Source organism: Chrysochloris asiatica, unplaced genomic scaffold (assembly GCF_000296735.1).
Source record: "Chrysochloris asiatica unplaced genomic scaffold, ChrAsi1.0 scaffold00002, whole genome shotgun sequence".
Lineage (NCBI taxonomy): Eukaryota > Metazoa > Chordata > Mammalia > Afrosoricida > Chrysochloridae > Chrysochloris > Chrysochloris asiatica.
The window spans coordinates 33,441,536-33,455,482 of record NW_006408520.1 but is presented as its reverse complement, the minus strand read 5'-3'; the positions used below and the strand labels follow the sequence as shown (position 1 = coordinate 33,455,482).

The following is a 13,947-nucleotide window of genomic DNA, read 5'->3' as shown; positions in this document are numbered from 1 at the left end:
ATTTTGATATTTTTTATGCATTCTGATTGCCTCCAGGTAGATGTGATCAGGAAATGGGCTTCCCTTTTCACTCTTATTCCTGAGAAATTTCAAGATGCCACTGTTGGTAGTTTTAACATAACTTAGGATTCAATTTTCAGCATATTTCCTTTTTAGTCTGCCTGTCCCACTCCACAATCCCCACTCAGGCCTTTTTTCTAGTTATAAACAGTTCAGGGCCAGCTGTGGCCCTTTGGTTTTAAGTGGAAATTGTCTCTTTAAATTTTGAGATCTCTGCGCATGTGTAGTAGACCCTTCTGAGAGTGGGACTGAGGTGTCCACTCGCTCAGACACCTCTATAGTCACCAAAATGGAGGTGTGCAGACAGCAAGGGACCAATGAACAGATACCAAAAAAAAGAATGTCCACACCTTTATCTCCACAGTTCCACCAGGCGCCTGTGGATGCTCTGATCCTTCCCCCGCTTGGTCTCACCCAAGATGGCAGCTCCAGGAGCAGCTGAGCATCTTGAATTAGAAAGCAAAGGATTTCTTGCTTCTGCTACAAATACCCCAAGCTGTAAGTCTTCCAATCTTCTAAATATTCCTTTATATGTGGTTCAGAGTTCTAGGACCATCCCCTGTGCCTGCTTGGTCCGGTATTCTGTGTTGTTGCTGATGGAGCTCCTCACTGCACTTCCACCTGATCCACCATCTTGTTTGTTCTTCTGCACAATTGTTCTTATGCTTGAAGGTATTGCTGCTGCCACTGTGTCAATCCATCTCATTGGGGTTCTTTTTCTTTATCACTGACCCTCCACTTTATCAAGCATGATGTCCTTCTCAAGAGAACTGGTGACTTCTGATAACATATCTGAAGTATGAGAGAAAAAGTCTCACCAGCCTGGCTTCTGAGGAGCTTTCTGCCACTGGATTGCTAACCACAAGGTTGGCAGTTCAAACCCAAGAGAAAGATGAGACTTTCTGCTCCCACAAAGATTTACAGTCATAGAAATCCTATACAGAGTTGCTATGAGTTGTAAATGATTTGACAGTACTTAACAACAACATAGTAGTATATGTGGGGTCTTTTAAAAGTTTGTGAAAAATGTATTTTATGAAAAAACTTGTACATGGATTTCATTTTCTTTTTCCACCAAAATAAGCCCGTACTGATTTGTAATAACATGTCTGAATAGTAGCTAATTTGAGGCACTAAGAAGGGTAAGACATCAGTTTGAAGAGTCTCATCAGAGCAACATGAATTCTGCTAAAATTGAAGCAAGAATAAATATCAAATTTATGGTGAAATTTGGATGGAAGAATGGGTACCATTGATACTTCATCAAAAGTTTATGGGGACAATGCCCCAAAGTTATTAGGAGTTTCAAATGGATAATTCATTTTATGAAGGGATGAGAAAATATAGAAGAAGAAGACCACAGCAGCAGACCAGCCACATTAATTTGCATGGAAAAAAATTAATCTTGCTTGTGCCCTCATTGAGAAGACCAATAATTAACAGCAGAGATAATGGCTAACACCACAGACAACTCAACTGCTTCAGCTTACATAATTGTCACCAAAACATTAAAATTGAGCAAACTTTCTTCTCAGTGGATGCCAGAACTACTACGCCCCACTTAGCTGCAAACCAGAAGATCAGAGCTTTCAATGGAAATTTTAAACAAGTGGGCTGAAGATCCTGAAGCATTTCTTGGAAGAACAGTAACAGGAGATGAAACATGGCTTTGCCAGTATGATCCTGAAGACAAAGTGTAATCAAAACAGTAGCTATGAAAAGGAGGAAGAGGTGCTGTCAAAGCAAAGGCAGACCAGTCAAGGGGAAAGGTCATGACAACAGTTTTAGGGGGTGCTCAAGGCATTTAGCTTGTTGACTTTTTAGAAGACCAAAGAAAAATAATATCTGCTTATTATGAATATGTTTTGAGAAAGACAAAGCTTTAGTAGAAAAATGCCTGGGAAAGCTTCACTGGAGAGTCCTTCTCCAACACAAACATGGTTCTGCTCATTCCTCCCATCAAACAAGGGCGATTTTTCAAGAGTTGCAATGAGAAATCATTATGTATTCACCTTACAGTCTTGACTTGACTCCTTATGACTTCTTTTTAAAAATCTTTAATTACAGACATAAAACATAGGCGAAGTCTAGAATTCCTGAAAGCCACATCACCACCACAGAGCTTACCAGAGAATAGAAGAAAACAGACAAGAGATAGCAACAACCTAATGACTTTTAATATTTGGGTTTCTGGATGCAGTTGTATCTGAAGCTATCCATCTTAAAACTTTCAATTTGAGCCAATCAGTTCCTTTTGGGCTTAAGCCAGTTTGAGTTAGATTTCTGTTATTTGCATCAGGTATTGTCTCAATAGCAAATTTAATGAATAAATTCCAGTACGTTGGGCCACCATTTTTAATACTGATTGTGGTATAAGGTTGTGTATCAAACTGATTGGGCCAGGAATCTCTGTGGCTTGGCAGTTTAGATGTAGCAATCCTCCATGATCAGATCTAATATAATGTAATCGTCTTCATGATGAGATTTGCTATGAGTAATCAATTGTTTTGTTCTGTTGTGTATAAGGTTACTATGAGTTGGCACAGACTTGATGGCACCTAACAACAGCAATAATCAATTGAAAGGAAGTTTCCCTCAGAGGTGTGGCCTGCTTCTAATATACTGGGTGCTTAGGCAAAGTTTGCTTGCTTTAGTGCTGATTCTGGATCCTACATCTGTCTCTTCACTTGACCTCCGGTTCTTTGGACTTGAGCCAATGGCTTACCTTATTGTCTGCTGATACTGGAAATTGTCAGCAACCTGCCATCTTACATGCTGACCTCTGCAGCCAGAAGCCTGCCATCTGACCTCGGGTTCATGAACCCCTACAGCCACATTATTCAGGAGAAGTCTCCAGTCTTGGAACTTGCACACCTCTACAACTGTGCAAGCCATTTCCTTCATATAAAGCTTTGTGTATGTGGATGTGCATGCATATTTGTTGCTCTTCTTAAGTGTTAAGTTGGTTCCAATTCACAGTGACCCTGTACATGGTTTCCAAGGATGTAAATATTTATGGAAGCAGAAAACCTCATCTTTCTCCCAAGGAGTGTCTGGTGGGTTTGAACTTCTGACCTTGTATCAGTCCAGTTCTTACCCTACAGTAACCACCAACACTCCTATGTGTGTCACTGGTTTTACTTCTTTAGAAAACCCTGCCTAAGACACTGCTTTATGATCTAGGTTATCTACTTTGACTAACAAATCTAAAATTAACCCAAAAGGGAATGATTTTTTTTTTTTGTACCATCAGTTAACAGTATTTCTCTCTATTCACTTTAGCTTTTTTAAAAAACAAAACAAAACAAAAACACTCAGGTATATATAATAATTTACACTTCCAAAGGGCACATTCTGCCAGTCTGCCTCCTGGCCACCAGCTCTTAGTCCCTTTCTTCCCATGAATCTAGAATCCTCAGCTGCTCCCTCTCTCCATGACCCCATCTCTGCCTCCGTCTCTGGTATCCGCTGCTTCTCTGGATAAGGTGCCACACTCTGCTTGTGCTCTTCTCCCTTGATGGTCCCAGGGTCCTTTTTCTTCTGGACTGTAACAAAAACCACTCCCCTGTTTTTGTTACAAAACTTCTACCTTTACAATTGTGACAGTCGCAATTAGTCATAATAACAGTTATTTACTATTGAATCATATGAATCTTATCCCCATCTCTTTTCACCAGACCCATCTAGACAAGATGAAAACTATTCAGTGGGGACTTTTACCCCTGCTCTCACTCTTAAACTAAACTCCCTCTTGAAACCTTGTAAACCAGTTTCTTTGTGCCTTCATCACCCCCTCATTTTAGGTAGCCAATGTCTAAGTTGCCTGTCCTATCTACCCTGTGTACAGAGGGGATTGCATTGGTACTTGATATGAAGACTCCTTCCCTATCTCTTGGTATTTAGAGTTACTACCTCCATGAGTACAGGTCAGGTTCATCAAATTGTAGCAATTTACCCTTGTTTCCTTTATATATATATTAATCTTCCTCTAGTCAAGTTCTGATTATCAACCCATCAAGGCTAGGTCAAATGGGTACTGTCTGAAAGTTTGGGTGTTCTTGTGTATCTCCCCTCACTTCATATCAGCTGGATGCTTCACTCTCAGCTCTATCCCTCTGTGGCTATGTCCTTGTCCATGAGCTCAAGTGTCCTCAGGTTTCACCACACTTTGGACCAACCAGCCCTTCCTCTTCTCTCTCTAATCAATGGGAGTCAATGGACTGTGGTTGAACTCAGCCCATTTCTTCATTGCTGCCTTTCTCCCTCTTCCACTCACCAGTAGACCAGTGTGGTTGCCAGCAAGCTTGCATGCCTGTTCATGCGTTCCCTTTGAGTTTCAGGGGAATGATTATTTTAATGCTTATACTCAGTTGGTATTGATTTTTATTTCTAAATTGATTTTTGGATCTCTGGTTTCCAGGTTAGTAAAATAGGCTATTCAGAATCGTCCTGCTGGGATAGAAAGATGGAAAGAAATATAAAGGACAATTATAGTGAAAATGCACACTTTTTTTGAGAAGGAGACCTTTAAAAGACTGAAGAGCTAAAAGAGAACAGGATCTCCCAGGCCAATTTTGGGGAAATTTTAGAGAAGTAAGAACCAGTTGCCATTGATTCAATTGAGGTTTAGTTCTGTGGCCTCAAGAGGAGGTAAAGAAGGAAGAGTCAAGGCCACAGTCAATCCAAGAAGGAAAATCTAAATGAGATCCTCCTCGCATATAGAAGGGGCCCAAAGAACTATCTCTTTGGGGGGGAAATCAGCATCAAAACTGCCCACTTCCAAACTTAGAGGACCACAGAGAAGGTCAGAGTGATCAAATCAAAGAGAAGAAAATTTAAAATAGACGATTTAAAGAAATAAAGGCCATAAACTATCCCTTTGAACCTCAAGTCTGGATGAGCCAGGGAACTTCAAATTGTGAGATTGTTTGATGCAGGGAATCCCAGATGGAGGTTGACCTCAGTCTTCCAGTAGTTACACCGACAGATTTCTCATAGGTTCACACAAAGCCTTGGGACCTTCTAAAAATAATGTCAAAAAGTTGTGACCAAGCAGTACTATTCATAATAACCAAAATATGAAAACAATTCAGAAATCCACCAACTGATGAATCGGTAAATTAAAAATCCACACAATGAAATATTATTCAGGCATAAATGTCATGAAGTATTGATACATGTTACAGCGTGAATGAACCTCAAAAAACACTATGTTAAGTGAAAGAAATTAGTCACAAAATTTCCTATATTGTATGATTTATTTCATATGAAATACTCAGCATAAATTATTTAGGTGTCTAGTAGTTAATTTTATATGAATTTTACCTCAAAAAAAAAAAAGCTTGGAAATTAGTTAAATATAGCCAAATATAAGAGGGAACCAAGCAACATGAATATCAGCTTAGAAACAGACAGTGGAAACAAGCCCACATATATGAAGTATATTAGAATTAGACACAGATTAGAAAAACTTCAAGCTTACTGTTTAAAAACAAAAAGGTAAAAATATCGACAGGAAAACCTTTGGAATAACAAAGAATTTCTAGACATAAGAAATGAATAACCATAATGAATCTAATTTTAAAACAACCAGGAGACTTTAAAAATGTGTTTGCTTGTAGCATGTGATCCTTAAAACATGGTTCATCTCATCAATTTAACGAGCACTTATTATGCCAAGAAAGCATTGTGCTGGGTGCTTGAGATACAAAGTTGAATATGTTTCCTAATCTTCAGATGCTCAGAAGGGGAAATAGATTTGTGACCTGATGGCTGTGGGTTAATGCGCCAGACTGCAGAGCCATTTGAACTGCGGAGTTGGCAGTTCATGCTCACCAGTTGTTCCTCGGAAACCCTATACAGAGTTGCTGTGGGTTGGGACCAACTTGATGGCACTTAACAAGAACAACAAATGCTGCACCCTTAATTGTGACAAGTATTATGGGAACAGATGTCTCACTCTGGGTAAACAGCAAGTCCGAGAGCTGGTGGGGAAAACCCATTGTGCCATGACAGTCACGACATGTTCCCAAACATGAATTTAGATCCCTGGCAACACGACTGTGGAAACTACTATGGACTTGTTTGAGAAATAACTGAATTTAAAGCTAACTACCACCAGGGGACTCTGATGGCCTTATTATTGTTAAGTTCCAAAGAGTTGGTTCCAATCCACAGTGACCCTGTATAGGGTTTCCAAGGAATAGCTGGTGAGCTTGAACCACCCACCTTGTGGTTTAAACTTTCTTTGTAGTCTAGTACATCAACCCACAGCGTCATACCAGGACTCCTCTGATGGTCTAGTGAGTTACATATTGGTCAGCAGCTTGAATGCACTGGTGGCTCTATGGGGAAAGAGGAAGCTTTCTGTTCCTATAAAGATTTACAGCCTTGGAAACCCTACATAGGTTCACTATGAGTCAGAATTGACTCGATGATAGTGGATTTTTTGGACCATCACTTTAGTGGATGGATCAGTGTTAGGAAAGAATTCATCCTGATGACTCGGAACATGCTTTTCATTTGATAAAATTGAAGAAGATATGAAAAAATGTATATTGAAACCTCCCCTCAGCTTCTTAGGTGAGAAACACTGTAGTGAAGAAAGACAAGGTTGTTTTGTCAGAAGCAAGACACAGGAAGCAGCGGTGTGGAACACAGGGCAGTAGGTCAAATACCAGTGAGCACCTTGTCAGCTAAGTTCCATAGGAGATGTTTTATAGTGCTAAGGAGAAATATAAACAGATGAAAGTATGAGTGCATTTAAATGCTAAAATCAAGTGTACATCAAGAGCCAAGAGAAGGGAGAGAAACCTGACCCCCGACACCAATTGCTTCAGGAAGTTTCAAATGATTCTTCTAGCTGTTGTTTTTCTAATTATGCTACCACTAAGCACTCGTGGAATGACAGTTGAAGTTAACATTACCAAAAATGAAATGATTTTTAAGAAGTCTCAGGCAAAAACTGTAGTAGATAATGAACTTCATTCATTATTTCTCTCTTTCCAGAATCACTTCACTTAAGTATTTTCAGAGCAATTGCAATATTTTTAGCATTGTAAAAAAAAGAAAAAGGAACAATTTAAAATTATTGTGAAAAAAAATGTTCTTTCATAATACTAATTTATCCAATACCACTAGTGCCAGCTGTCTTCTGCCCCAAACACTCAGCCATCATGGTGATTGGCACTAGTGGTCAGCAGATAAGGGAAAATCTTTCATTTGCAGTACAAAGGCTAGAAAATCAGCCTACAGGTTAAGAAAGGTACAGAGAGTGGTAATTTGTGTAAGCCCAACTCAGAGGAAGTGAAAGTAACTACATCACAAAACCAGTTAAGGAACAGAAATCAATGAAGATCTAAGTTACACACACCCCTCAATGGCAGGGTAGGAGTCGATAGAAATTGCATGAAATGAATCAAAACATTCATGATGTTATAAATAATTTGTGTCTCACAAACCATAGGAAATACAAGCTCTGAATTTTTATAAGCTGAATAAATTGCACTATGAAACCAAAATATCCAGTACCTGTAAGGTTAACAATGAGGTGCTGACTAAAGTGGAAGGTCATCTACTGAGTGAGATCAATAGAAGCTAGAGGTGCTGGAAAGGAAATAGGATTTAGAAAAGAAACCTGGGACTGGGACTGAGAGAGAAGAAAGGGGTGAAGGGGCACCCTGGTTACCAGTAGACTTATTACAAAAACCTTCTCTTTCAGACAATGCGAATTATGTAATGTCCGCTAATCTTAAGGCTATCATATGACCAAGGGAAAATTCAGCTTGCAATGACTAAAAAAGCTGTTTTCTATGGAACTTAAAAGTTTGGAAAGAAAAAAATTTGTTACCAGAGAGTTTTCACTTCATTTGGATTATAAATCCTAGGGAGGACCTGACAGGGCTCTTGATCTTTGTCACATGTTTCAGTGATGGTACCTTGTTTCTATGAGCACAATCTACCCAGCAAATAAGCAAATCAGCCCAGCCTGCTATATACTGCCTTTAGGTTTGTGGGACCTTTATTTACCCTACTGAACAAGAGGCCTGAGAGTTTGCTTTCTACTGCAGTGGTCTACAAAGTGAGTGTGTGCACACCAGGGTATGAGAGAAGAAAGGATTAGGGTTTCCACTTACATTAACCTGAAAGAGAAGGAAATTAAGATGTGCCAAGATTTAACACATGGATTATTATTATATGTTACGCATAACATGCCCACATTTGGTCAGAACTTGAAGTTCTTGTATTTTACTTAGGTACGCAAGGCACCCAGGGAAGAACGCAAGTTCCCCAAAATTGGGTGATTGATGGTCGTGCCCTCACTGGTTCTTAAGCAGATTCTTTCACTTAGGGTTTATGTGGGTCCATTTTAGTTTTGTTTTGGGTTTTTATTTTTTAGAGTATATTGCCCAGTTTTAGTTAAAACAACCTTCACAAAATGAACAAGGGTCATAAAGATACATGCCAAAAAATAGATTAATTATAAAACAAATAATGCAAGCTGAAGTTAACATAAAATGTTAGAATTAACATACTTCTAAAACTACCAGCTGTTGTATGGGAGAAAGATGAGGCTTTCTGCTCCCATAACGATTTATAGCCTCAAAAACCCTGTACAGGTTTGCTATGAGTCAGAACCGACTCCACAACACATAACAACAACAAATATAATGTTATTAATATAAACATTCAGGTGTCCTGGTGTGGCGCTCTGGGTTAATGCGCCAGACTGCAAAGTCGTTTGAACTGCAAGGTCAGCGGTTCAAGTTCACCAGCTGCTCCTCAGAAACCCTACACAGGATCGCTATGGGTCGGAATCAACTCGATGGCACTTAACAACAACAGCAATATAAACATTCTTGATCATGTGTTAAAAGAGACAAAATGTAATCTGATCTGAAAAGAAATTGGAAACAAAAAATCAAATTTATCAAGAACATTATTTAAAATGTAGATTAAATCTATTAAAATGTAGATTAACCTGACTCCAACTATATATTATACCTGAAGATATTAGCCAGTGATATAATAAAGGAGCTCTGGTAGCGTAGTGGTTACGAATTGGGCTGTGAACCACAAGGTCAGCAGTTCGAAACTACTAGCTGTTCCACGGGAGAAAGATGAGGCTTTCTGCTCCTGTAAAGATTTACAGCCTCGGAAACCTCGTACAGGGTCGCTATGAGTCGGAATCGACTCCACGGCACATAACAACAACATAATAAAGTTGCTGCATTTAACAACTCATTTTAACATTCGTAATTACTTTAAACCTTAAAATGTTCATTTTATTTGTTTTATAGGATACATACAGTTCTGCATACAATATATAAATAAATACATTCAGAGAGAGTGAATGTTCTTTTAACTCGTGGGGATACAATATCAACAATTTGTGGATTACTTGTCTAGTCTGCTTCTCAGAGTTCTGACTACAACTTAGATGTTTGTTCTTTTTTCACCCTAGCTAATACAAGCCATAGAACTGCTTTAATTCAGGGAAATTAATTCCTCCATCTCCAGCCAATAAATACACAATAACTTTGAAAGGGATCCCCTTCCCACCAGACCTGTTTAGGTATCATGTATTGATGTAGTGGCACTAGAAAAAATTACTTTTAATATAGTGAAAAAATTTTAAAGTATAATCCCTGAGATTTCCATTTTTACATATTTTAAGTACTTTTGAGTCATCATGACATTATCTTTGTATTTGATAACTTAAAAATTTTTATTGTGGTAAAACAAATACATATAACACAAAATTGTCTTTGTAATCATATTTGAGTAAACAATTCAGTGGTTGGCATTAATTATAGTCACAATATTGTTTGTGCAACCATCACCGATCTTTACTTCTAAAATTCTTTCATCACTCCAAACTCTGTATTCATTAAGAAACAATTCACCAATCCTCCTGCCTCCAGCCTCTGTTGTTTTTGTTCAGTGCCACTGAGTTGGTTCCGACCCATAGCGACCCTGTATAGGGTTTCCGAGGAGCAGCTGGTGAGCTTGAATCATCGAACTTGCAGTTCAAAGGGCTTTGCAGTCTGGCACATTAACCCACAATGCCACATCAGGACTCCCCCTCCAGTCCCTGGTAACCACTATTTATTTTCTATCTCTATGCACTTGCCTAGTCTAGATATTTTATATAAATGAAATCCTATACTACTTGTCCTTTTGTATCTGGCCTGTTGTTGCTGTAATGTGCCATGGAGTCGGTTCCAACTCACAGTGACCCTGTACAGGGTTTCCGAGGCTGTAAATCTTTACAGGAGCAGAAAGCCTCATCTTTCTCCCGCGGAACAGCCGGTAGTTTCGAACTGCTGACCCTGAGGTTCACAGCCTGATTCGTAACCACTATGCTACCAGAACTCCTTGTATCTGGCCTAGTTCACTCATAATATTTTCAGGGTTCATCCATCCAACTTCATTTCTCTTTACGACTTAACAATATCCCACTCAGAATAGTTTTTAAATTCACAACTGTATCTTACTAGAACACAGGATAAACCACTTACCAAATGTATTCTCCTTCCTATGAATGGCATTGTTGTTGTTAAATGTCATCGAGTCGGTACTGACTCATAGCGACCTTATGCACAGCAGAATGAAACACTGCCTGATCCTGGGCCAACCTCATCATTGTTGCCACACTTGAAGCCCTTGATGCTGCCACTTGGCCAATCCATCTCGTTGGGGGTCTTCTTCTTTTTCTCTGACCCTCCACCTTACCAAACATGATATCCTTCTCCAGCGACTGGTGCTTGCTGAAAATATTTGTCTGAAGCATGAGAGACAAAGTTTGGTCATCCTGGCCTCTAAGGAGCACTCTGCCTGCACCTCTTCCTACACAGATCTGTTGGTTCTTTTGGCAGCCCATGGCACTTTCAATATTCTCCAACACCTTAAATCAAAGGCATCAATTGTTCTATGGTCTTCCTTATTCACTGTCCAGCTTTCGCATGCATATGAGGTTATTGAAAATACCATGGCTTGGTGAGGCGCATCTTAGTCTTCAAGCTGACATTTTAGCTCTTCAACACTTTAAAAAGGTCTTGTGCAGCAGATTTACCTAATGTAATATGTGATTTGATTTCTTGACTGCTGCTTCCATGAGGGTTGATAATTGATCCAAGAAGAATGAAGTCCTTGACAACTTCATTTTTTTTCTCCAGTGAGTGGCATTACATGAGTGCAATCACCATCACATGAATAGTACCACCAGCCTTCCAGGCCCCCAAACCAGAAACCCACATCTCCATAGTTCTCTATGATCTGGCCCTGCCTAGTTCTCTGGTGATATTTTGCTTTTATTTTATTTATTTATTTATTTTAAAACTTAATAGTGTATAGAGTTTGAAATGAAGTTGTACAAATTTTTTTAACTGGAGTTTTTCCTCCATTTACCTAATTTTCTACATAACAATTATAACTTTATTACCAAATAGTTCCCTTGCAGATAGTTAAACAAGTAGATATCCTGTCAGTTCGTTTCTTCCCCCATGACATCATTCTTGGAATTGTCCTCCATCCTCCTGCTCCAAACTACTGACTGCTTTCTAATCTCTATTCAGCACTATTGCTTTGGAAATTCCCTTCCCATACTTCCTAAACAGGACTCCACGTTTCCTGAATCCCATGTTAGTCTCTTTCTTCACTCCCTCATTTTTGTGGAGAATGTTCTTCAATCCCTTCAAGGGAAAGGACACACAGATGGAAAATTCTGAGACCTTGTGACAAGACACTGCTTGCCCAAGATCCATTCCTTCCTTCCTGATTTAGACTAATTGAGTATTAGAACTAGACAAGACCTTAGAGCCATGATTTTCAAACTTGGCTACACACTGGAATCATCTGGGGAGAATTAGTACTTTCCACCCTCAGTAATTCTGACCTAACGGGTATAGGTACAGCTTGGGCTTGGGGACTTTGCAACAAACTGATAATCATCACCCTAGGGGTTACTTGTTATTGCCCCACGATTATTCAAATTAGGAAACTATGGTACCCTGAGGTTGCAACTTGTCCCCAACTACAAAAGTCCCAATTTTACTAACCCTTTGTCTGATACTCCTTCTTGGATCCTGAATTAATAATATTCCTGGTGTGGTACTGTAGGATCAGCACTAAACTATGAACCACAAGGTCGGAAGTTTAAACCCACCAGCTGTTCCTCAGAAACCCTATACAGGGTCTGTATGAGTCAGCTCTGACTCAATGACACTTAACAACAACAACAACAACAACATCTCTATAAGATGGTCAGAAATAAAGATTAACATTGTTACACTCAAACTAACTCTCCAAATGTGTGACAATTTGGAAGACAACAGCTATCCAAGTTCATAAATTTGGAGACTTCTAAATGGTTATGTTACTGGAATGAGAAGGAAAAACAAATAAGGAAAGCCATTCCCTGATGGGCACCTAACAACTTCCTCATCTTTGTGACTGTCTAAAGCAAACATCTGTCAGGTTGTTTAAAGCAAACACTGGGCATCTATTCCCACTATTCTGTCGACACTTCTCAGCCTGAACTGCCTCCTGCTGCAGATTGCAAAACCCTTCTTTGCCTCACCTTACTCGCTCAGTAGCATTTGATACAGTTAACTATGACCTCTGTGAGACAATCCCTTCTGTGGACTTCCTGGACACCACAGTCCCTGGGTTTTCAGCCTACCTTTGCTGGCTCTTCCTTTTCCTCCTCCATCTGACTTCCTGATGCCTGAGTGTCTCGGGGCACAGTGCAGGACTTGTCTGTTCTTTAACATCCTAGGAGAGCTTTTCCAGTGCTACAGATTTTAATCTATCTACATGATGTAGACTTGCACACTTAACAACTTCATTTAATCCTCTATCTTGAATAGACTACCTTATACGCTATTTCCTTGAAACTATACCTGCTTGGCAAATAAGTTTTTTAAACTTATCCTCCACTTTCCTCATCCATCTGCATATTCACCCTGACGCTTTAGCTACAATATCTAGTCCAGTCAATGTTGCTCCAAGTTGGCTATACGTAGTATCATCTGAGGATTTAAAAAATATTTCAATGCCTCACTCCCAGCTCCTAGATAGTCTGATTTAATTAGTATGAGGTGTGAGTTGGGCATCCATTTATAAGCTTTCCAGGTAATTCTAACGCGTAGCAAAGGGTGGGAATCACTGCTCTAGACTTATACTTTGATTTCTCCTTTCCCTTACCCATCACATTCAGTCTGGCAAGTTTTCCTTTAAAGCACATCATAGAGTGGCCCAATCTTTCAATCTTTCTAGTCACTGAAACCTCCCAGGTCCAAGCACCATCATCTCTCACTAGACTACAGCAACAACTTCCCAGTTCTACATAAAGTAGCCAGAGGAGTATTTTAAAATCCAAAATCAGATTACTTCCCTTCTTAAAATCCTTTAAGGCCTTCCCACTGTCCTCTGAGTAAAAGCCAGCCCCACTACCATTGTTTAAAAGACTCCTGCCTCTTCCTCACTATACCACAGTCTGTTATTAATCCTGGAACATTCCTTACACTGGGCATTTGCTGTTGCATCTGCCCTACTATTGTCCCCAACTCTTAGCATTGCTGACTCCACCTTGTCCTTCAGCTCTCCATACAAACGTCACCTCTTCAAATGGGTTCCTTGACCAGTCTATCAAATGTGGTCCTCCCTACTCCCTCTCTCCTCACTTTGCTTCCTTCAGGGCAGAGATCCTCAGATTTATTGGTCTTTCCTACAAGAGGGTTTCATGAACATGCTGTCTTGTTTATCACTATAGCCCCCAGCACACAGCAGGCTACCTAATACAGAATACCATTCTGTATTAAATACCATTCTGTATTACAGCAGACTGCCTCATACCTAATTCAATAAATATTTGTTGGAAAAAAA

At 39.5% G+C, this 13,947-nt stretch overlaps 1 protein-coding gene across 1 annotated transcript in view; it reads right to left on the bottom strand.

Annotated features, from left to right (window-relative positions):
* Positions 1-13,947, bottom strand: part of MCOLN2 (mucolipin 2) — an 82,069-nt gene that overhangs the window by 61,096 nt on the left and 7,026 nt on the right. The gene's annotated exons all lie outside the window — the stretch shown is intronic.